This window comes from Monodon monoceros, unplaced genomic scaffold (assembly GCF_005190385.1).
Source record: "Monodon monoceros isolate NGI ecotype Baffin Bay Population unplaced genomic scaffold, NGI_Narwhal_1 Super_Scaffold_20, whole genome shotgun sequence".
Classification (NCBI taxonomy): domain Eukaryota; kingdom Metazoa; phylum Chordata; class Mammalia; order Artiodactyla; family Monodontidae; genus Monodon; species Monodon monoceros.
The window spans coordinates 37030076-37056263 of record NW_021703777.1 but is presented as its reverse complement, the minus strand read 5'-3'; the positions used below and the strand labels follow the sequence as shown (position 1 = coordinate 37056263).

General features: G+C 36.0%; 1 protein-coding gene across 6 annotated transcripts in view; it reads left to right on the top strand.

Annotated features, from left to right (window-relative positions):
• Positions 1-26188, top strand: part of ARHGAP24 (Rho GTPase activating protein 24) — a 518868-nt gene that overhangs the window by 197516 nt on the left and 295164 nt on the right. The window contains exon 1 of one of the 6 annotated variants that reach the window (XM_029234805.1): positions 4011-4028. The exons of the other annotated variants lie outside the window; for them this stretch is intronic. The gene's annotated coding sequence lies outside the window, so the exon portion shown is untranslated. Of the gene's footprint in view, positions 1-4010; positions 4029-26188 lie in introns of those variants that run through there. 6 annotated transcript variants of the gene reach the window in all.

The window sequence follows — 26188 nt, the reverse complement described above, 5'->3', positions numbered from 1 at the left end:
AGAGTGTTGGGTGAGTGGAGAGTTAGAACTCCAGGAAAGTGGAAAAAGAGCACTGGACGAGGAGCCAAGAAACCTAAGCGTTTGCCTTGGTTTTCCTACTGTTAGCTGGTGGTTAGCTGGTGAACTTTTGGCTCCCAAGGATCCACTGTTGGCATGGGCAGTGCATATCCTAGGTCTGGAGTTGGCGAGAGTGAGGGGCAGGGTTATGGGGAAGACCAGACAGCGTCGTGCCGGAGGGGGCCAAGCTCGCCTATTCATCTGTGAAAGTCTTACCAAAGCAAACACAGCGATGCCATCTTGTTCCCTAAATGTACTGCCATTTAATTCTGTCAGCTGAAGTCGTTTTGAAGTATAATAGCATGTTAAGGGAAGGATTCCCATATTTCCTATCCCAGAGTCCTGAAATGGCACAGGTGCCAGCACTCTGAGAAAGGGCAGCACGTGAAAGAAGCAAACAGAACCTCTGCCTCCTGGGGCCTCAAAGAAGGGAGGCTCAGCCACACAGGGGGAAGGACCCTTCCTGGGGCATAGCAGAGCACTCACGCTGTGGGGAAATGGTGACTTTGTGCAGGCTTTTTACACCAAGCAATTTTGCTGCTGAGCAGCATGGATAACCTCTGAATCCAGAGCTTTGATTAAATAAAGGGCATTAGCAAAAGACACATGTGTTGGTCATTGCTTTTCCTTCTGCTCTTGTCTTTTCTCTTTATCCTCCTCACAACATCTTAATGAGCTTTTAATCCCCCATTTTTATGTTTATACACAGAGATTTATCTTGTACCCCTGACCTTGGCAGACAGTCCATGTTTTATATACACACTCGTGGGGCCGAGGGGATTCAAGTTTGCCATTCAACCTAGTTAGGCACGCAGCCTATACCTCCCTGCTGTTCCTTGGGGTGACAGCCAGGGAACAATGGGCTTAATTAGCCTATTTCACATTCAGAATATATTTCCAGCTAGCCTTTGGTCCTGGCAGGCCGTTAAGGATGTATGCATTCCTGCTGCTGCTGTTGATGGTGAAGTGAGTTTTTAACCATGAACTGTTGTGAGTCCTCTGATAACATTTCAAGGGTAAAATCCCTTTGATCTTCTCATTTCAATAGAGATCCCTCAAAAGGAATAAAGCCCAGGTTCACTAGCCAACAAGTGATGCCACGGGTACACGAAGTCTGTTTAAGTCAGGGAGATACATTTTATCAACTGTCAGGAAAACAAACATGAGACAACCATGTGTTGGTTTTATGTATTATTTTTCAATTTTGTAGGCTATTTTTCACTAAATTATTTTGAAGGGGTTATTTTCACGTGAAAAGCAGTATCAGAGTTCAGCATAATCAGCAAGAGATCTAGGTCCAGTGCCCAAATTTGTTTTTATTGATAATAGTTACAAAAAGAATTTAAAAGAGTCATATAATAAAAAGCACAAACAAAACATTAAAGCAAAAGGCAAATAATAAAGGCAGTTGGAGGAGTACAATTAATACCTGAGAGCTTAGGCTTAGTTAGTCTGTAACTGTAGATACTCTGGGTTGCAAAGGACTGTGAAATTGGGTAGTATCAATTTCTCAGACTACAAATGCAGTGTTGAATAAAATGTAACTACATTTTTATATAATTCGTATTAATCTAAATTTCAAGTTCCTATTTTGACTGATAGTCAAGGCATGAATCACACAATTCTTAGCTGTTTTTAGATTTACAATCAATTGAGACAGGATTTTCACGTACATGGCACTGTAGCATCTAGAGAGGTGCCCAGACCCTGTTGGCATCCACCGCAATGGAAATCATTTCTTCAGAGAAATCACCTCTGCATACTTGTATCTGCTGTGATAATGTCCTGTGTCTTCCTGGTCTCTGGTCCTCAGTCCATGAATTTTCTATCTTTCTCACCCACATTTCAAACCCTCTTCACTCTTAGCTAATTCAAGTGCCTTCCTTTGAGACATGCGAAGAGCATGTTGCTCCGTGCTCCCTGAATACCACCCTCTGCAGACACTGCACTATGCTGGGATGGGGTGAGAAACCCTACCACTTGCTTTCCAGACAAACTGACCTTGAGCCTAAGCTCAAGGATGTCAGGACACAGGGTCCTTTCTCTGAGAGTCTTACCATTATCTATCTCTCTTGTTTTTCCTTCGGTTCTTTTCTCCCATTACAGGTCCAAGTTTGTATTCTTTTTAATCTAGCTGAAAGTGGAAATAGGGAGTAGATAAGAGGAAATATATTGATTCTGCCTAATTGAACTTTCTGTCATATTCCTGGCCTGAAGCTTTTAAACTTTGCTACTCATGTGAAGTTTTCTCTCTCTGATTCTACTCCCCTCCAAGGAGATGAAAGAGTCCTTCTAGTGGCCCAAATGAGGTATCTCAGGAAAAGTGCATCATCAACACTTATAACATCCAGGCACATTGATCTCCAACACTATGAATCTCGTTGACATGAGCAGTACCAGATGACTGTCTGGCCTCTGTTTAAACAGTCCCATTGACAAGAAACTACTGACATCCAATAGTTTCCCTTTCTGTCCTTCCCTGTGGATGCTCCTTTTTTTCCTCCATGCCTATCCATGACCCAACACTAATTAGCTGAAACTGAAAGGCAGTTAAAAATGATTTTTTAAAAGCCCTACCTACCACCCAATGCACAGTCAACGTTTAATTGAATACCATACTGCCAAAGTAAACTACAGATTTGGAATTTTATCACTAAATTGAAACGAATTAATACTGAGAGCCAAAAATGTACCAAAGAAGTCTCATGTATCTTCTCTCATTCAACTTTTGATGGTCCTAGACTGTAAGTTCCTGGGGATAGGGACTATGGCTTCTTCATCCCAACACATAGCATCCTACTCCTAGTATGTACTTGCACAGTATTTGAAATTTGTGAGATAAGTGTTGTTTTGACATGTTTCAAAGTAAATTGAGATTCAGAGGGGTTAAGTGACCAACTCAGAGTCACACAGGTAGTCACGTGGCAGGGGTGAAATAAAATTGAAGGATTCTGAACCCATGTGCATGGATAGCTCTCTCTTCCTCATTGTTTGGATGGCTATAACACTGCATATATCATGAGTTAGGATGTATATCTTGAGCCTCATAAGCTCCCCACAGTCCCCTCTAACAGCCATGAAAAAAATCTCAGTGATAAGCATTCCTCTTTATATTTTCCTGATGCTTTCCTAAAGATAAAGTGAAGCATAAATACTCTAGGGAGGACTCTCAGAGCACATCTTGTTTAAAGGATGGTGCTGGCATCCAGGAGTGTGTCTTGTATGAATACACCAGAACTTTTATGTAAGACTTACTGTAGAATTTTCTCTAAACTCAACAGACAGCCTTCAAATATGTAGAAGAACTTCCATGATAATTTTAAGACTTGAAACTAAGATGATGTCCTAACTCTTCCCAAATCTTGCTTTCTGAGAGTGTCTTTCCCCTTTTGTATTAGACAGTGAGATGGGATGCGAGTATGTGTATTGTGCTCTAAGCAGCCTGAGCAACTTGACAATCCTATGACTCAAGTCTAATTTGAGGTTCCCACTGAACAGAGATTTCTGGTTTTGTTTCAGATGCTGGTAAGTTTCTTCCATGTTCCTCCCTCCAGGAAGTACCACAAACCCAACCGCATAATGAATAGCACTTGATACAATTAAATATGATGTAAGTGCAAGAAAGCCTTCGTTAACTCATGTGACATTCAGCGCTCCACTTCCCTCCCAGGCCTTTTTCCTGTTTGGAACATTGGAGCCAGACATGGCTGGTCAGTAGGAGATAACAGCTTCACTGAGCTCTCTGAATGCATCTGGAAATGACAAGCTTACCCCAGACAGTGCCCACCTTTTCTAGGAATGTAGGAAGGAGGCCAAGGAATTTGTATGTATGAAAGCTATATGTAATAATTTTTTAAAAATCTGTGTGTTCAGATCCCATATGCAAAATAACAAGTAACAGCTCCTACATGATCTTCATGGAGAAAATTGAACACTCCAAGTTGGGGAGAAGTTATAGATCAGCCTTGTTGGTATGTGTTTACTATTCATGCCTTTATTTCCATCTTAATGGTACTTTCAATTCAATAACAAAAAGCTTTCTTGTAGAAGAATAGGGAAAAATAAATGAAATATTGTAGCTAAGATTTATTGAGCACTTGCTATGGGTTGGGTGCTGTCCAAGCTGCTATAATTTCTTCTAAAATGTTGTGGGCCTTCAGTGTATCATGTTATAATTCATTTGATTAGACAAAAGCTACATCCACATTTCTTTCTGAGCTAGGCCCTTCTATACATTGGATGGAGAATCAGAGTGCTGACGGACAAGGCCCTAAGCATCTTAGAAGACTTTTTGTTTAGTTGATGGTCTACAAGGTAAAGCCTTAAGATTCTTAGAGGCTCTCTTAACTAGAAAAAAGGGTCTGAGTGTCATGTCCCTGAGATTTCTCAGATGCTCTACCACACACCCTTGAATCCTTCTGAGGTCTCAACGAAGGGTCTTTCGACCACACTTTTGAGATGTTTACTACTTGACTGGTGGTCTCCTGGATTTGCTGTTTGCCCTGAGGCTATTTCTTACTTTGTGAGCTTTTGTTGCCTAGAGAAACTGGGGATTACAAAAACAGTTTTACTAGTAGGTCTTGCCTTTATATTCTCTCTAAGTCTTCTTTATAGTAGTTTTTTTAGCTTATCTTTTTCTAGCCATACATTATCATATGTAGATAAAAGAAAACAGTTGGCACTTTCAACACTGTGCCTGAAAATCTTAGTGAAATCCACCAGTTCATTAGGTATGTATTTTTTTATGCCTTATCAGTGGTACAGTGTTGCCAAATACTCTGCCACTGTATAACTAGGGTTATCTTTTCTCCACCTTCCAATTTCCTCACTGTCTTTCATGCCCCCAACCCCCAACAGAAGTCTCCTTGAAGCCCTTCTGGCTTCTGCCAAAGTCAATGCTACATATTTTAGGTTTTTGTTACAATAGCCATTGAATTCCAGGTACCGCTTTATGCTTCTGTTATGTATCACTGCAAACTATCCCAGAATTCTGAAGCTCAAGACAATAACCATTTTACTATATCCCATGTTTTCCTGGGTCAGAAATTTGGACAGTTTGGCTGAACAATTCTTTTGCCCAATTGACAGCAACCAAAGTCACTTGGTGGTATTCATTTTTGAATGGGCTGGTCTGGACGGTTTGAGACAACTTCATTCACATGTCTGACACCTAGGTGCAGACAGCTGGGCTCAGTCATGTCTGTTGATTGGAGCACCTGGTGTGAGCTCTCTAGCATAGCTGTCTCAGGATACCTGGTAGGTTTTTATAGAGGATCAGGGCTCCCAGAGAGGGTCCCAATAGACAATCTTTTCACAGATTCAAAGCATCCATAGAGCCCACCTATATTTAAGGGAAAAGCCAAACACTTCATCTCTTGATGGGAAGAGTGCCAAAGAATTTGTACCCATATTTATCACACCAAATGATGGTATAAGAAATAATAATGAGTCAGTAAGGGATTAAGAAATTGGAGCAAATATTTACTAGAGAAAAAGGCACTATTAGATTATAATCTAAAAATTTATTAAATTCAGTGTGTGAAGTGAACATGCTCTATTATCAAACTTCTCTGAGGCAACAAATACATATAAGCTTAGGAATTTGTAGTTTTCCAGCACAGGTCACGCCAAAGAATTGTTTACCAAGAAAATTGAGCCCCTGGTGACTGCTTGTATTGATGTGACTTTTAATGTAAGCTCCCAAATTAACTTCTAGGGAGGTATATAGTACTGGAAAGGTTACTCAGAATATCTTGCAACAAACAATACTGACAGGCTAGAGAGCTATGTGTGTGTGTGAGCTGCCCTCTCATTCTTCACTTTGTGAAGAATCCTCTGCATACATTAAACAAGTCCTTAAGCCTGGTTGCTTATTGAAAAAGAGAGCCTAACTTTGAAATCCAAATATACTTGTGAAATTGGAGCACACTTCTATTCTCTAGTATGTTAAATTATAAAGCTACACCCAGCAGGGAGTGTGGGGAATGCTTTAAAAGAAGAGGATAACAATTTTTACCAAAGTTATTGTATCAGTCAATTAGTCTTCTCTGCTTCAGACATTTGGCCACCAGATATGGGCATTGCAATTTTTTTCAGAAAGATTTTTTACTAGGAAAGAGGTGAAAGAGCCCTTGCCCAATGTAGAAATTTTTCCACTAACCTCTTCGCATTCTCGCCAGGTGTTGCTCCTTGTCAGCGTAGAGATGGGACTGGGGGAAAGGACCATACATTTATCAACTTCTAGAACAATTTCCAAAATTCTAATTAGATAGATAGATGATTGGTGGATAGATAGAGAGATTGATAATTTTAATGAAAATTTTTGTTTAGGGAGAAATCAGTAGGAAGAAGTTTTGAAATTTTGCAGAGAAGTTACTTGGGAAACAGGTTGGTGCACTACCTGGCTTATTTGTTTATTTATACATGGCTTTTGTTTTTCTTTAAGTTCTGGGAAACTACAGGATTGCTCAAATAGGAGAGACTCATCAGCTGTTATTGCAGGAGGGACTTAAAGATCAACGAGGCGGTGCTGGAAGAACAGGGCACCAGGAATCAAGGCTGTCAGGAGCACAAATCAGAACCCACCGATTCTGTCGAACATAAGCTCAGTAGAAGAGCAGTTCTATCCATCTTTTTAACCAGTGGGGTGCCAGGTGGCTAGAGCAGAGCAACTGCTTTTTGAATTTAGGTTTTTGTATTGTGATTGAAGATTATAGTACTGCTGGTATTGATTTCTGTAATCTGTAAAGGACTAGAAAATGTACTGTTTGGATACATGGTGAAAAGGCTCCTCCTTAGCCTTAAAGAAAAGCTGTATCTGTCTCTGCCTTTCTGTCTCCTGCTCCTACTGTGTGTGTGCATGTGTGTATATGTGTTTTACATACTAAATGTATACATGCATAAATACAGTTACATATATATAACTATGTATTTTTTTCAGTTTCACTTTCAGGCTACAAAGAAAGACTATGTTAGACAAGTATATGTAACTATTAGAGAATTTTCTTCCCTTTCCTAATTATATAGATGCATCTTCATCTCAGTATTGATATTCAGCTACGATTCTTGTCTTAAATAAATCTTCTCAAATAGTGACGTAACCCCACACATCATACACTGAGTGGTCAGGTTTTTTACAAGGTATTAAAGGTAGGTAACTAAATACAAAGCCAGTGTTTAGCTCAGTAAGGAAAACAACAGTTACTGTGAAGGTAAAATGATTGCCTAATACCCCAAGATGTATTTTAAGCCAAACCTATAGTTTTTTATTCGGGATTTTAGCAGAGAATCCAAACCCCCAGATGTCTTCTCCACTGTAAGCTCTTAGTATTATATATACATTTTTTGGCTTATTTTGTACTTCCCACAGTGAAAAGTAAAGCAAATCAATATTTTTGTTCTGCATTTATCCATCTCTACATAAAAGGTAAAATGATGCTGATACAAGTCTGTGCTATTTCTCTGCCTCCCTCAAAAGACCATGGCTCATATTCTCCTAGGCCATGGGAGATGCATAGTAAAGACAGGATTTGTGTTCACCTAAGATGTTTGTCTATAACATGGGCACAGAAAGAATTTAGCTACTTCAGGTTCATTTATCCACTTGAGAAAGGTTAAAAACTGAAACATATCTTAGTGTAATCAGGTAAACTTATCTTATTTGTACCATGGATGAAAAAAAATCAAGTTCTTGTCTAAAGTAGCTCTTTATAAACTGGCAGCCTTCTATTTTGAGCTAAAACCCCATTGCAATAGCAAGTGTGGAAATTAATGAAGGATTTGTGGTCTCTTTGATTATCACTGACCCTGAAATATTGAAATTAATATATTAAAATTCTGAAGCTAAGTAAATCACACCTAAGTCATTTGATGGTGTGTAACAGCAGGAAGTCAAATAAATTAGAGATGAATGTTTTCAAAATAACTTAATATTCATTAGAGTAAATCCATTTAATTTCCTCTTAGTTTTATTTGAAAGGGAGCAAATTAATTGGTATAATTGGTATAATATATAACGCAGTGTTTGCTACTCCCTACCACCCATCTCCAACATATATTGTACTCAAAAGCAAATACAGTTCCATAGAGGAAATATACTGATAGAGTATAACTTGAATTTATCTTCCTGAAGGAAATATACTGACAAAGTTACAGTTTGTCAACCAGAAGAATGGACAGTTTCCTTTTCTTCTATGTTTAGACGTATACAGATAAAGGATGATGTAGCATTTTGGAGAAAAACTAGCATTGCCAGATATTAGGATGATTTTAATTTTTCAGAATACATGAATTAAGTTGAGAGTGATGGATCTCATTTGGGGCCCAACATCTTCTTATTTTTATTGAACACGAGTGCTAAAATGACTTATTTTAAAGTTCCTAAAAGAGAATACATACTGAATAGATTTGCTTTTTTTCTGCTCCATCATCAGCTTTTACTAGAGTATAGCATTCAGATTGGTAACTTAATAGGAAGAAATACATTTACACAATATTTTTACCAATTGAACAAGGAAAAGGCAGATGTATATTCAAGAAATATCAACCCTATTCAGAACTCAATAAGCTGAATGATTTATCTGAATCATTTCAGATTCATGGTTTGTTTCCATTCCTTTGCTAACACATTTTCATCTCCACTTTTAATGCCTATAATGGTTTTGTGTTATTTTAAGTTAGGTATCCTTTTATACATTTTTAAAGTCTGCATTAAATGGCAATTTCGTTTTTTGGAAAGGGTTCACTGACATCACATGTTCAAGCTCTTTATTTCTCAAACAATTTTTTTCAACTGAACTCACAACTTGATTGTACTCATTGTGAATAAAATTACTCAACCAGTCATCTTCATGACTAAGGCAGGGGCTGCTTTGTCAGCTGGGCAGATGCAGGAGCTGCCTGAGTCCCTTGTTGACTTATATAAAAGGATACTGTGCAGAAATGATGACACAAACAGAGCATTTATCAAGTTGTTGAGGACCTCCTTGTCCTCAGCAGTGAGAGGGATGGGTAATGACAGAAGAACTTTCCTAGTAGGATGTATTTGGAGTGCAGTTTGGATGTAGTCTAAGATGATATTATCAATGGATAATGAATGTACTACAGTTGAAAGCATAAGAAAAGGCCCCTTTGAGCCATAGAAGGTCATTGGAAGATAAATCAAGATCAACTACTGAGGAAAGGGTTTTATAGTTTTATGTTGTTTTCCAACTCAGGTAATCAGCCGCCATGCATTTGCGCTATTAACAAACATTTATTGACTATTGTATACAAAGAATTACTTTATCCTTAGCATTGGGCTACTCTCTAAAGAAGTTGTGAAGAATAATGTCTCCCTGTGTCTGTATTCAAGGAGCTTAAATATCTAGTTATGTGCAGAAAAAAAAGACATGCATGAAACCAGTGAACATTCCTTAGATATCATAACACACTGCTATGGTAATAAGCTCAGTTGTACAATAGATAGCAGATGAGATAATATAAATATGTTCAAATTTTCTAGAAGAGAGGTTAACAAATTACATAAAATGGGAACCATCTGGGCTTAGTTTCTGAGGAAAGGAATGACGAAGAAGCTAAAGTTTGAGCTTTAAGATTGGGTCAAATGTTGACAATAGAAGATGAGAGGAAGGGCATCCCAGGTTGAGAGAAGAGCATGAGTAAAGCACAGAAGGTAGACATGAAAATGTTCTAGGTAGGGGGGTGGAGAAAGTGGAGACTAGCAGAAAAAGGATGGGTGCCTTGACCAAAGATGATAGTAGATACTGAAGAGAAATTAAAATCAAAGTTCGGAGAGTCCAAGTTGAAAAAACTACAAAACTTGATAGAAATGCTAAGTCTTTTTTGATGTTTTATTTTTAATGTTTACATCTTAATGTATTTTCTTAGTCATACATATATTATTATTTACAAAGCATGATTAGGCAAGAGGTGTGTGTTTGAGGGGAGTATGGGTAAGGAACAGAAAAGTGGGAAGGGAAGCCAGCCAGCAGTGTCTACATAAACAAGCGCTCACTGAAACTTCCTTATGGTTCCACCCATTGTGACAGTTTTAATAAAACTCAATTATTTCAGGTATACAGATGCTTCAAACCTTTATCCGTTTGGAACTAGGATTCTTACCAGGGAATCTTCGTGTTTCACCTCTGGTGAACTGATGGCTGTGGAGAGGGATAGTAGGGCTTCTGTGACTGACTGCCTGAGAACACAGGATGGGCAGCTGGGAGACCACGTAGGAGGCTATTATAGGGGCATAGCTGTAGAAGACAGAAATGTAGGCAGATGCCAGAAATTTTTCCAAGGGAGAATTAACAAGATTTTGTGGAATTAATTGAATGTTAAATGTCTCAACATTTGTGAGGTGCTATAAACTGTACTGGAACATGACACTTCTCTATGTAATAATATTCTTTCTGATGTCATAGGCTCAAAGTTTCAACATTTAACACTATGGAGTTGTCTTAGTCTGCTGGGACTGCCGTAACATAATACCATCGACTGGGTGGCCTAAACAACAGACATTTATTCTCTGACAGTTCTGGAGGACAGAAGTCTGAGATCAGGGTGCCAACATGGTGAGGTTCCACTGTGGTATCTCTTCTGGCACTAATTCCATCAGACCAGGGCCCCACCCTCATGACTTAATTATCTCTCAAGGGCCTCATCTCCAAATACTTTCCCATTGGGGTTTAGGGCTTCAAGTATGAAGTTAGGGGGGACACAAATATCCTGTCCATAACAAGAAGATATTTTTTGGTTGCCTCTTCTATTCCTATTCCATCTATCCTTTGCTTTTTTCCTTTCTAACTGACCCTTTGGTTGGTATAGAGAAAGGTTTGAATCAGAGACTAGGGCAAGATATGCCATCACATTGTGGGCACTTTTTTGTTAATTCTCTGTCTATATATATAGAAGGGAATCAAATTGACAAGTTTTTATTACAAATTTTACCTTTCCAAGAGGTATATCCTGACCATCCTACTTAATACTGTAACCTGACACCTTCCTCACCTCCCCACAACTCCTGATCTCTACTTATTCTGCTGTCTTTTTGTCTTCATAGTCATTATCATCTTCTAAGATACTACATACTGTTCTTATTTTATGTATTGTTTATTCTATCTCCCATCATTAAATGGAAAATTCACTAGGACAGAGAGATCTTTATTTTACTCACTGATCTATCCAAAGTACCTAGGACAGTGCCTGGCCTTTAGTGGGCAATATATTATATTACTGAATGAATAAATGGACAACCACTAAGTTAACTAGATGAAAGGGATATATTATCTATTGACCATTGATAATTTTAAGAAACAACACTATGTTGTACAAAGTGAATTAAGATTTCAAAACTCAGACCTAGCAACGATCTTTACTTTCCTGAAGAGGTCATATGGTTGAAGTAATAAGAAGTGGACCGATTTTGGATGTATTTTGAAGATAGAGCCAACAGAAGTTGCTCATGCACGAGGTGTGGATATAAAAGAGGGAAGTCAAGGGTAACTTCAAGAATTTTGGCTGAACAACCTGAAGGACAAATTTGACATCAACTAAGATAGGAAGGATAACAGGGAGAGCAGGTTTATTGATGGTGGTGATGATGGTTGGGCGATGAGCTGAGGAGCTCAGTCCTGGAAATGTTGAGTTTAAGATGTCTATTAGTCAGACATTCAGGTGGAGATAGAGTAAGTACTTGAATATGTGAATATCAAATGAAGGATACAAGTCTGAGCTTCTATTCTTAACACTTACGCAAATTTATATGGATTCCATTAAAAAAATACTTGTATTATTGTTGAGTTTGATATCTGTAATTATGAATCTGTGTTCATTTTAAGATACCACTGAGGAAAAAAATGGAAAACCATTCTCATTGTTTTTGAAATGCACCCTGTATGAGCATTCCCCTTTTATAGTCTCTCTTCCAGCTGGCAAAAGAAAAATAAAATATTTTCCCTTAATTATTCCAAACTGTTCTATTTTTATTCAGATATAATTAGCAATATTAATTTCTTGAGAGTTTTTTTCCTGGAAATTAATTAATTAAGTTGATCTTCAAGAGGAAGAAATATTTCAGTGTAAGAAATAAAGTGAAAATCTTTGGGGTATTTTATTAGTCTGTCACTATAATTACAGGCATATTAAACAAAAGTTTTGTAGAAAGAGGTGCTAAGGCAATAACCACTTATGTTATCTCTGCCTCCATCACTACTTATATTTCTTCTTATATACTGCCACACCAGACTTGAAACCCTGTTTTTCTTCATGACCACAATATATATCTGTTGTGTTCATTACCTAATAACCACCAGCTATTTTTTTGTTGTCTTTGTTTGCATCTTTCAAAAAAGTTGTACTTTCTGCCTGGCTGCATCCTACTATAAAATAAATAACATCAATAAATTTATTGGATTTAAAACAGCTGTCATAAAAGGAAGAGTCTATCCTTATATTTCATATCTAATCTGGTCAGATTTTGTTTGATTGCAATTTTCTCTTTTATGATTGAGAATTTCTCAGGTGGTTCTGACAGATGTTCAGGAACCTTGTAAACTCTCACATTAGCACAAACTATAGAGTTAGTGACATCAAGATCCACATAGAGACATGTACACACAGATGTGTACTATACGTACGGGTATAATAAAATGAGGACTCCAGCTGACTGAAATCGTGTAGTAAGTGGATTTAATAAAATTCTGTTTTGAAAGCTGATCATCCAAACCATCTGCAGTGTGGTAAGATCACACTTCCTTCATGTCTCATCTGAGAGGACAAAATAACCAAGATTTGGATCTAGTTCCTCAGTCTAAAGAAGGCCATTCAAAAGTTCATCAGTCCCATGGGGCATATTTCTCCTTCTAAAAGGTTATTTCATCTCTACTCAACTCCAGTTGACCTGTGTTTCTCTCTTTTTTCTCTTTCGCTCTCTGGTTATAACACAGGTGTGTGTAAAATGTACACACCCATGTGTAATAAGGCTTCTCTCTTTATGACTCTATTATACATGAGGATATAGATAAGATGAAGGTTGAGGAAGAACTTAAAAAAGGAAGTATACTTTTATATTTTGGTGAAAAAGCAGAATGAAATAGAGAAGTGAAACAAGTTTTTAACATGTACTTCTCTTTTTCTTGGCTAAGAGGAACAGATGTACATTACATTTGCACAAATGCAGTTTTCTTAAAATTAGAATAATGCATACATTAAAATGATGATTTTGGGTTGCTTCCTAGCACCATAGTAAATAGATGTCAATCTTATTAATAACTTATTGATATATGTTTAATAATATATATTTCTTCAATGTATTTTCGCTGAAATGCTTCAATATTCATTCACATATTAGTGTTTTATAGATTTAAAATTATTATAGGAAAAGATATATTTTTAAGACACAATAAAAATAACTAGTCCCTTTCAATTTTGTAATTTTTTTCCCTACACAAATTGTCAATGAGTTACTCAGTGTAATACAAAAAGCAAAAAACCAAATGTTTGCTGTTTGTTTTGTTTTGTTTCCTTTGGGGGTTTGTGAGTTTTGATGTACTGTAATTGAGATTGTTTTCAGCATACATGACTAGATTGTCAAGATTAAGTTCATGTTTAATTTACAGCATCATTTGTACAGTTTTAAACATTTAAACTCAGCTTTCATTATTGTGAAAATGTAGGCGATGCTTACTTTTATGTGACTTTAGTTTGTGTATTTGTGTATTGAAATTCAGGTATCTCCAATCCCACACCCACCCACCTTCATTAACAGCCTGTGAGTAAGCATAAGCAAAATTTACACTTTGGGTCTGAAATGTGTATGTGTTCAGAGTGATGAAGAAGACCATTCTTTGCTCTGTGTAAACTTGATTGGTTGTGGATGGACAGAAGTACAGGTCAGAAGCTGCCAGTAAGAGCATCATAGAGACCCATGTGAAAGGAAAGGTCACATGTGGAAAAGAATAGAAAAATCTGCATATTTACAGGATGAGAGAGAAAAATGAATAAAAAATAAAGATCCAACCAAGATTATAACTGAGACAATCAGGTCATTGTTGACAAAAATGAAGCTGTGAAGAAGGAAATTTAATCTTTTTTTTATGTTAAAAACAGATCCTATCAAGGCATTATTCTATTTGAATAATTAAAATGAAAGTTGCCTGCTCACCAGGAGCCTTCGTTATATAAGGAATTCATTCACATGCTTATTTATTCATTTACTCATTCTACAAATAGTTTTGAGTACTTATATCTGAAAGATACTACTATTTTCTCTGCGTGGAGTGTGATAGATTTTGTGGAAAGGCTTGCAAAAACGCATCATGCTCATAACTCAGATCTTTGAGCATGTTATGTAGATGAGGATAAAGAGTAAAAGAGGAATTGGGCATTCTTGTTAGGAGAAATTCACAGGACTATTGCATGGGGATGTGGTAGATCAGTCTGCCTGGAGTAATGTGTGGAGAGGATGCCACAGGACAAGGAGCTCAGGGTCAGTGGGGTGAGATTGTAGGTTAGCCTGAACACCAGGATAAAGATGAAGTAGTGTTTTTGGTTGACTGGCCTGGCAGCAGTGGGAAGCCCTCCAAGCCCCCAGAGCATCAGTGACACTGAATGTTTTAAAAGTCAGGCTTATTGGGGTTTACATACAGTTATGTAATCACCACCACAATCCAGATATAGGATTGTTACATCATGGCACAAAAATTTCCCTCATGCCTCTTCATAATCTTTCCCTCCCTCAACCTCAGCCCATGGTAACAAATGATATTTTTTCTGTTCCTATAGTCTTAACTTTTCCAAATATAAATGCAATCTACAGCATGTAGCCTTTGATCCTGGCCTCTTTCATTAAACATAATGCATTTGAAATTCATCCATGCTGTTCTGTTTTCAGTTGCTCCTTCCTTCTTACTGCTGAGTAATATTCAATTGCATAGATATACCATAGCTTGTTTATCCATTCACCTGCTGAAGGATATTTGGGTTATTTCCAGTTTGGGGGAAATTATGAGTAAATCCACTATATACATTTGCATACAGTTTTTTTTTAACATCTTTATTGGGGTATAATTGCTTTACAATGGTGTGTTAGTTTCTGCTTTATAATAAAGTGAATCAGTTATACATACACATATGTTCCCTTATCTCTTCCCTCTTGCGTCTCCCTCCCTCCCACCCTCCCTATCCCACGCCTCCAGGCGATCACAAATCACCGAGCCGATATCCCTGTGCCATGCGGCTGCTTCCCACTAGCTATCTACCTTACATTTGTTAGTGTATATATGTCCATGCCTCTCTCTTGCCCTGTCACAGCTCACCCTTCCCCCTCCCCATATCCTCAAGTCCATTCTCCAGTAGGTCTGTGTCTTTATTCCTGTCTTACCCTTAGGTTTTTCGTGACATTTTTTTTCTTAAATTCCATATATACGTGTTAGCATACGGTATTTGTCTTTCTCTTTCTGACTTACTTCACTCTGTATGACAGACTCTAGGTCTATCCACCTCATTACAAATAGCTCAATTTCGTTTCTTTTTATGGCTGAGTAATATTCCATTGTATATATGTGCCACATCTTCTTTATCCATTCATCTGATAATGGGCACTTAGGTTGTTTCCATCTTCAAGCTATTGTAAATAGAGCTGCAATGAACATTTTGGTACATGACTCTTTCTGAATTTTGGTTTTCTCAGGGTATATGCCCAGTAGTGGGATTGCTGGGTCATATGGTAGTTCTATTTGTAGTTTTTTAAGGAACCTCCATACTGTTCTCCATAGTGGCTGAACCAATTCACATTCCCACCAGCAGTGCAAGAGTGTTCCCTTTTCTCCACACTCTCTCCAGCATTTATTGTTTCTAGATTTTTTGATGATGGCCATTCTGACTGGTGTGAGATGATATCTCATTGTAGTTTTGATTTGCATTTCTCTAACGATTAATGATGTTGAGCATTCTTTCATGTGTTTGTTGACATTCCGTATATCTTCTTTGGAGAAATGTCTATTTAGGTCTTCTGCCCATTTTTGGATTGGGTTGTTTGTTTTTTTGTTATTGAGCTGCATGAGCTGCTTGTAAATTTTGGACATTAATCCTTTGTCAGTTGCTTCATTTGCAAATATTTTCTCCCATTCTGAGGGTTGTCTTTTGGTCTTGTTTATGGTTTGCTTTGCTGTGCAAAAGCTTTGAAGTTTCATTAGGTCCCATTTGTTTATTTTTGTATTTATTTCCATTTCTCTAGGAGGTGGGTCAAAAAGGATCCTGCTGTGATTTATGTCATAGAGTGTTCTGCCTATGCTTTCCTCTAAGAGTTTGATAGTTTCTGGCCTTACATTTAGATCTTTAATCCATTTTGAGCTTATTTTTGTGTATGGTGTTAGGGAGTGATCTGATCTCATACTTTTACATGTACATGTCCAGTTTTCACAGCACCACTTATTTAAGAGGCTGTCCTTTCTCCACTGTACATTCCTGCCACCTTTATCAAAGATAAGGTGTCCATATGTGTGTGGGTTTATCTCTGGGCTTTCTATCCTGTTCCATTGATCTATCTTTCTGTTTTTGTGCCAGTACCATACTGTCTTGATTACTGTAGCTTTGTAGTATAGTGTGAAGTCAGGGAGCCTGATTCCTCCAGCTCCGTTTTTCTTTCTCAAGATTGCTTTGGTTATTCGGGGTCTTTTGTGTTTCCATATAAATTGTGAAATTTTTTGTTCTAGTTCTGTGAAAAATGCCAGTGCTAGTTTGATAGGGATTGCATTGAATCTATAGATTGCTTTGGGTAGTAGAGTCATTTTCACAATATTGATTCTTCCAGTCCAAGAACATGGTATATCTCTCCATCTATTTGTATCATCTTTAATTTCTTTCATCAGTGTCTTATAATTTTCTACATACAGGTCTTTTGTCTCCTTAGGTAGGTTTATTCCTAGATATTTTATTCTTTTTGTTGCAATGGTAAATGGGAGTGTTTTCTTGATTTCACTTTCAGATTTTTAATCATTAGTGTATAGGAATGCAAGAGATTTCTGTGCATTAATTTTGTATCCTGCTACTTTACCAAATTCATTGATTAGCTCTAGTAGTTTTCTGGTAGCATCTTTAGGATTCTCTATGTATAGTATCATGTCATCTGCAAACAGTGACAGCTTTACTTCTTCTTTTCCGATTTAGATTCCTTTTATTTCCTTTTCTTCTCTGATTGCTGTGGCTAAAACTTCCAAAACTATGTTGAATAAGAGTGGTGAGAGTGGGCAACCTTGTCTTGTTCCTGATCCTAGTGGAAATGCTTTCAGTTTTTCACCATTGACAACGATGTTGGCTGTGGGCTTGTCATATATGGCCTTTATTATGTTGAGGAAAGATCCCTCTATGCCTACTTTCTGCAGGGTTTTTATCATAAGTGGGTGTTGAATTTTGTCAAAAGCTTTCTCTGCATCTACTGAGATGATCGTAGGGTTTTTCTCCTTCAGTTTGTTAATATGGTTTATCACACTGATAGAATTGCGTATATTGAAGAATCGTTGCATTCCTGGAATAAACCCCACTTGATCATGGTGTATGATCCGTTTAATGTGCTGTTGGATTCTGTTTGCTAGTATTTTGTTGAGGATTTTTGCATCTGTGTTCATCAGTGATATTGGCCTGTAGTTTTCTTTCTTTGTGACATCCTTGTCTGGTTTTGGTATCAAAGTGATGGTGGCCTCGTAGAATGAGTTTGGGAGTGTTCCTCCCTCTGCTATATTTTGGAAGAGTCTCAGAAGGATAGGTGTTAGCTCTTCTCTAAATGTTTGATAGAATTCGCCTGTGAAGCCATCTGGTCCTGGGCTTTTGTTTGTTGGAAGATTTTTAATCACAGTTTCAATTTCAGTGCTTGTGATTGGTCTGTTCATATTTTCTCTTTCTTCCTGATTCAGTCTTGGCAGGTTGTGCATTTCTAAGAATTTGTCCATTTCTTCCAGATTGTCCATTTTATTGGCGTAGAGTTGCTTGCAGTAATCTCTCATGATCTTTTGTATTTCTGCAGTGTCAGTTGTTACTTCTCCTTTTTCATTTCTAATTCTATTGATTTGAGTCTTCTCCCTTTTTTTCTTGATGAGTCTGGCTAATGGTTCATCTATTTTGTTTGTCTTCTCAAAGAACCAGCTTTTAGTTTTATTGATCTTTGTTATTGTTTCCTTCATTTCTTTTTCATTTTTTTCTGATCTGATTTTTATGATTTCTTTACTTCTGCTAACTGGGTTTTTTTTGTTCTTCTTTCTCTAATTGCTTGAGGTGCAAGGTTAGGTTGTTTATTCGAGATGCTTCCTGCTTCTTAAGGTGGGCTTGTATTGCTATAAACTTCCCTCTTAGAACTGCTTTTGCTGAATCCCATAGGTTTTGGGTCGTCGTGTCTCCATTGTCATTTGTTTCTAGGAATTTTTTTATTTCCTCTTTGATTTCTTCAACGTACAGGTTTTTAATAATGCACTTTAATATGTCTTCTTCACACTGGTTTAGCTTCTAGGCTTTGAGTCTATAAAACCATTTCTTCTTCAAGTTCAGGTTTTTAAAAGTGCATGTGTGAATGGATTAAATTAGTATTATCAAACCCCTTATTTATGAGTTAAAATTTATTAATGGCAGTGAGAAAATGTTTTATAAGATACCTATGAAATGGAAGCCATAAGAAAACTAAAAGAAAATAAGGCAGTGACAGGGGAAGTTGGCAGTATTCAAAAGTAACTTTTGCCAGGTGGGCCGTCACAAAATGCTGAATATACTGTCGATGAACTATGCATAAGGCAATGTGCTGTGATGTGTGGAGGGATTAAAAGTGTGATACTCAGTTCTTTATCCTCTGTTATGTAAAAATATTTTTAAAACTTTAATTAATACCTGACACTATATTACACATATATTTATGTCTCTCCCTCATTACAAAGTAAACTCTACAGAAAAGATGTGCTTTTTGTTTTGTTATTTTGTATTTTCTTCATGTTTGTTTATAAGCACTGTATTTTCAACACCTAGAAAAATATCTGGCATATAGTAAAACTTAGCATATATTTTTGAAAATATAAACAAGGAGATAAAACATTATAAGAAACTAAGAAGACATCATAAGTTAATTTGATTGATTTACAGTGGAGGTGACCAATAAGTGTTAAAAGTTTGGAGTGTGTGGGCAGTGTTAAATAGACTACTATTAAATAGTTCCTAAATAGTTATTAAATATTTCTCAAATATTTACTAAATAGGAAAGGGGAGAAGTTTGCTAAAGAGTTTTCTTTAGATTTTGTTGCTTCTTATGATGAATGTACCTATTCTTCACATGTAAACCATATTTCAATTAATATGAGACCACATCAGATATAAAATGTAAAATTAGTTTGTGTATCACTAAGTAGAATTAAAGACTGTAACATAAAGTATAATCTTCCATTGTCTATAAAAGGTATCCCAGTTAAAGGACGTTAAATGCAAAATTTTCTAACTATAAAATTAATTAAATATAAAATTTTTGCCAAGTTTAAGTAAAATGATATATTTAAAAATCCCTTATAAGCTATAAAAATTTATATAAATGATAGATACTATACTTTACCCCAAAATTTAGTGTCTTGACCCAAATTAACACAAAAATTTAGCAAAGAAAATGTATGAATATACATATAATATACAAAAAAGACATATATACATTTAGGGTAAATCATTACTTGAATGAATATAAAATTATTATTTGTGTGTATATAGAAGTTCATGTGAAAAGTGACCATATACACTCTGGAAGCAACAACAATGTGATCAGAACACCTGCAGGGTTAGCAAAATTTTAGACCCTTTTAATTGAATTACTTTGTCCAGGTATAAAAGATTATAGTCCAGTATTTTTAAAAATTAGCATTTTTTTGTCTACTTACCATGTGCAGGCATTGTGTTAAGCTGTTAACAGTTCTATAAGTCAATTGCTAGTATTATAGATGGAGAGACGGAGGCACAGAGAGGGTCAGGAACTTGCCCAAGATTTTTCTAACAAGGAGCAGAGCTTAGCTGTAAACAAAGTCAGTCTGACACCAGAGCTTAAGGTCTTAACTTCTATTCAGTGGCTCTTCATGTGGAGCGCTGTGTTCGGGCACCATGCTTGAACAGTTAATGACAAACAAGCTTGGTTTCAGAGCTGTCTGTATGGATGATGAGGGCTTGGACACTAATTTTTCTGAATGGATGAACAAAATATAGGACTTAGTGTGGGCATAGTAGCTGTCTTCAAAGATGTCAAGAGCCAGAGAGCATTATCAATCAAATGTTTGGCGGGGGCAGCAGAGATTCTCAAGTGTCAGATTTTAGTTGGCTATCATGTAAATCTTAGAAAAGACCAGTGGCTACCATTGTGGAATGAACTTCCTCAAGAGGCAGTAAGTGCCTTTTCATTGGAGTGTTCAACAGAAGATGGATGAAGACAGAATTGAGGTATTTTGTAGAGGAATGAGCTGAGTAACTTTAAAGTACTTTCCAGCTCTAATATTATGTGATATGTAGATATAAAACAAGTTTAGGGGCAGATTACCTCTCAAATTCCCATTAAAATTTTTTTTTCCCTGATGGATGCCAAATCTGTCAAATACTGCATCTGTTGAATCACTGGGTATATTTTAATGACAATTTAATAAAACGTATTTTCTTGATTACTAAATAAAAATGGCTGAATAGGGCTTCCCTGGTGGTGCGGTGGTTGAGAGTCCGCCTGCTGATGCAGGGGTCACGGGTTCGTGCCCCGGTCCGGGAGGATCCCACGTGCCGCGGAGCGGCTGGGCCCGTGAGCCATGGCCGCTGGGCCTGCGCATCCGGAGCCTGTGCTCCGCAACGGGAGAGGCCACAACAGTGAGAGGCCCACGTAACAAAAAAAAAAAAAAAAAAAAATGGCTGAATATACTGTGAAATTTTCTAGTTAAGAATAAATGCTAACGTAAAATTTCACCTAGCTTACTAAAATTCACCTGTCATAGTGAAGAACTTCAGTATAGCGTCTACTTTTAATTTAATATTTTTCTATGACTAACAATCATTAATTTATTTTTAAAAATCTAGTAAAAAAAGATTTTCACTCGACATGAAACATATGTTTCACTGAAGCATGTGTTCTTCAAAAAGATGTCTGCTTGAGATATATTAGGAGTACCTCTTATTGTTTATATTTTTAAAATTCAAATTTCTTTCTTAATACCACTACTATAATCCATGCAAGTAAATATTTTTAGCAGAGTTTGTGGTTAAGGAGAATGTAGAAATACAAATGATTTGTTTGGACTTTTTTATTTTCCTCACCAGAGAAATTTGGAACCCTTCCTTATGCTTCCTGAATTAGTGTTTTATTTTGACTGTCTAAGAGATAACTGTTATCTCTTTAACTTTTATTTTCGCTATGTCTAGAAAAATATTTCCACTGAGATTCTTAATACATCGATGGTTATAATAATCATAAAATACAACTAGATTTAAATTCAGATTTTAGATCCTCAGAAGGTACTTGATGAACACATAAGTAATCCCAAACTGATCCCCTACAGGTTTTTATTTTTCATTAAAAATAGAAATCGTTGAAAAATATTTTCTACCCTTTGAACATATATGTAGGACACAAGCTATATTTTATTGAAAAACAAGAAAATCTAAACATTAGTAAAGTTGGACAGTTTATTGTCTTATCCAAAAATTAGGTCACCAATGCCTCTGGTATAGGAATGAAAGTGGATTAACTCAACCTGGAATGAAAAGGAGACTAGCATGACTATTGCACCCTGAGTTCTGAGTATCTTATTTATGTCTAACTTAATTGTTAATTTTATATATTTTTAGAAAAAAAAAGGAAATAGTCATTTTTTCCCCTAATCTCCACCTGCCTGTTTTTAGTATGTGGCATAATGGTCTGAATGAGCTGAGGAAATTATTGCTTAGGACTCTGACTAGTTCCAGGACAGAAGCTTGCTGGTTTTCATTTCCTAATTTGTCAAAGAGAAACTCCTGGGAAGATGAACCTGAAAACTCACAGCTATATCAAGAAGTATCTTACTCAGGCCTCATTTATTCTTCAACATACGTTATTTTGAGTAACATTATATATGTATGTGTTGTGATCACTTTTCAACATGTATTGTTCTACTAGACTATAAATATAAATAATAATAGGTAACATTTATTGAGCTAAAACTCTGTCCTGTACCCAGAGAATTACCAAATTAGACTTAGATGAAAAACAGTCTTAATAATGGCTACTATTTACTGATGTCTAACCATATATCAGTTACTATGCTAAACACTTCACATGCATAATTTTATTTAAACCTATAAACAATCCTCTATAGAAAGCTCTTTTTTAGATCCATTTTGCTAATGAGGGAACAGAAGTACAAATGTTAATAATAATTTTCTCCAAGTCATATGTCTAGGATGTGAAAGTCAGAATTTAAAACCAGTTTGTCAGAATCCCAAGCCTGTGCTCTTACTTTACTGTCTTTCTCTACTTAAAATAATCCTAGTGAATGTATATGTTCCCTACCTTTCTGCTTCCTTACACCATGGTGTCTTCATTGGAAAGGAGGCTAAAAGTCAGGAAGTCAAAGGGCACACATTCTTTCTATCAACTCCACCATGTGATTTCTCAGGCCACGTTTGAATTCCTCTGATAAAAGCGAACTCAGTTCACCTAAGAAAACCAGTTTTATCCTTGAGTATCTAATATTATTAGACAAAATGAGTTATCTTGGGAGAATAAAAGAAAAAAAATCATCTTTTCCAAAGTGTGTCACAATTTAAAAATGCTACATGCCTGATTTGATTTTAATCTCCAAATCATCCTCTGTGTTAGTTCACGTATGTACTATATTATAATTATCCCTATTTTATAGATAACGGAACTCACCAAAAGATTCAGTGGCTTCATGCATTCAACCATTCAATAAATTTTTATCTGTACCTTCTATATGCCTGTTACCTTCTAAACTATTGGGGATAGAGAAATAAATAATATATAGCTCTACTCTTGAGGTCTTTAGAGACCATGACATTTTAGGGACTCAGATTCCTTCAGTGTAGCTACTCTGCTTCCTTTCTTAGTACTGAATTGTCATCACCAGAAAAATTCAAGTAGTACCCATTGTGATATTATGATTTCCTAAAGGTTTCAAAGCACTCATAAAATGGTGGTATTCTCCAAACATTTGCAGGAAGAGTGTCCTAGCAGATTGCTACACACACACATACACATATATACATATACATACATGCATACATATATATGTGTGTGTATGCATATTCACTACACACAATTATTTCTGGAATTAAGCACTTATCAGTTTGTAACTTTGCAATTTAAGAACACCTTTTTTCAGCATACAAGTGGGAAGAGACAGAGAGGAAGATCACACAGGATGTTTTATAGCCAAGTTTGGAAGTACCTCACTTTTGCCTATTGGTCAGAACTTAGTCACCTAAAACACAGGAGTGACTGGGAAATGAAATCTTACAGTGTGCTCAGGAAGGAAATGGAATGGTTGTGTAACTATAGTACCGGCTCTGTTTCACTTAAGATTTAAAAACTAATTATTAATATTCTAATAGGTTACAGGGGAGAAATCATCTGATTATTTCTATAAATACAAAAAAGGGTTTAATAAAATTTAACATCCATTCGTGATTTAAAAAAACAAAACATTTCTTAGCAAATTAGGAATAGAAGAGAAGCCACTGAAAAGTGATGAAGAATAGCTTATTAAAAATCTCTAGCTGTCATCATAGCTAATGATGAAACATTGAAAGCATTCCCTTTAACACCAGAACTAAGTTAAGAATATTTGCTATTATCACATCAATTAACCAGTTTATTAGTCGGTCCTTGTCAGCACACAGTAGGATAAAAGAAAATGTTTAAGGATTGGAGAAGAAGATACACAGATGCCATTAGTTACAGACAATATCCATGTCTTGAAACTCCCAAATATCTCACAGATAGTTTACCAAGGTTGATGTATACAAAATCAATATACATTTTCATAAACTAGCAGTAAACAGTTCAAAAACATATTTTAGGTGCCATTTGAAGAGCATCAAAATATACAAGGTAGATCAAAGTATATACTAATATAAATATTATACTGTATATAATATACAACAGTATATATACAAATTCAGATTTATATATATACATACAGATACAAAAATATACAGATGATAATCATTTGTGGAAAGACATGAAAAAAACCTATATTAAAGGTGGGATATAACATGCTTATGAATTGGAAGTCTTTTTTTTTAACATCTTTATTAGGGTATAATTGCTTTACAATGGTGTGTTAGTTTCTGCTTTATAACAAAGTGAATCAGTTATACATATACATATGTTCCCATATTTCTTCCCTCTTGCGTCTCCCTCCCACCCTCCCTATCCCACCCCTCTAGGTGGTCACAAAGCACCGAGCTGATCTCCCTGTGCTATGCGGCTGCTTCCCACTAGCTATCTATTTTACATTTGGTAGTGTATATATGTCCATGCCACTCTCTCACTTTGTCCCAGCTTACCCTTCCCCCTCCGCGTATCCTCAAGTCCATTCTCTAATAGGTCTGCATCTTTTGAATTGGAAGTCTTAACCTTGTAAAACCTCTATTAATATTACAGAATTTAATATTGTAGGAAGGCAAATGATCTTAGCATTTAGATCTCAGCTAAAATGTCACCTGCTCAAAGAGGTCTTCTCTGAACAGTCATTCCAAAGTAGCCACCCAGGCACTTTCACAGGTAACACCCTATTTTAATTAACTACACAATACTTTACATCATTTAATAATTCCCTTGTTATTTAAAATGTATTTATGTATGGGTGAACATATGTGTTTCTTCCTTCATTAAAATCTAAGCTTCATGAGAAGAGGGACACTGTCTACTTTCAATGCTGCTGTATCTTCAGCATGCAAAACATCATCTGACCTAGAGAGGAAATGCAACAACAATTCATGTTGCATTATGATTGTATCATTGTCAAGCTATCTGGCTTGCTGCATACTTGTGTTTTGTTACAGTGCTTTCTTTGTGTAGGAAATCAATGCACGTTAAAATAGCTATCAAAAAAACAACAACAATTTCTACTTAATGTATTTTAGAAGTATAAAGGCTGTTATATTAATTTTAACTATTGCAAAGTAAATTAGATTTTAATTGGATTACTACTTTGTCTCTAGTCGATCTGACAGAGGCATGGTGAAAATGAATACTTAGAATTGAAGCACTTTGCTTCTTAATCATAAAGCCAAGTCAAAATTTTTAAGATAGAGAAAGAAATCAATGACATTTGAGTAGCTTGGGGCAGGAGCCAGAAAAACACATTGTATGATATTGTGTGAGAACAACTATGAAATCAATAGAACTTCTGAGATTAAAAATATTAGACTATTAAATCCAAAAGTTTAGTCACTAATATTTTCCCTTGAGATTATTTTGCTAAGCAAGAAAAGTAGTTGTTTGCCAAGGAAGGACAAAATTAAATTAAAAATATTCACATGCACATTATCAAAGAAATTTGGATATGAAACAAAAATGTTTTAAAATTGTGCCTATGTTCATACTCCCTGCATGTTCTTAGTTCCAGGTTGTCTTAGCACATCTAGAATAACATGTGTAGAGCCCACCAGATATATCTTTAACATTTTGAGTGAATTAACTCAAACTCAAACATAAAATGGTTTATTTTTATATCAAAAAAGTAATATACTTGCAATGTAGAAATTCTAGGAAAAAACAGTATAAAGAATATTTAAAGTTTTAACTGTATATAGTGTTAGTATTTTGGTGAAACTTTTTCTTTGCATATTATTTTCATTTTAAATTTAATTTCTGAGTAGATAAAACATTCATTTGCTTTCAAAATCAAAACTGTATTAAATGTTTACATTGAAAGTCCTACTTCCCATCCATCCTTATTCTCCACTCCTCACACACTCTCTCCCTACAGATAACTACTTTTTGTAACTGAAATATAGTTGATTTACAATATTATATTAGTTTCAGGTGTATAGCATGGTGATTCAATATTTTTATAGATTATACTCCATTTAAAGTTATTATAAATATTGGCTATATTTCCTGTGCTGTACAATGTATCTT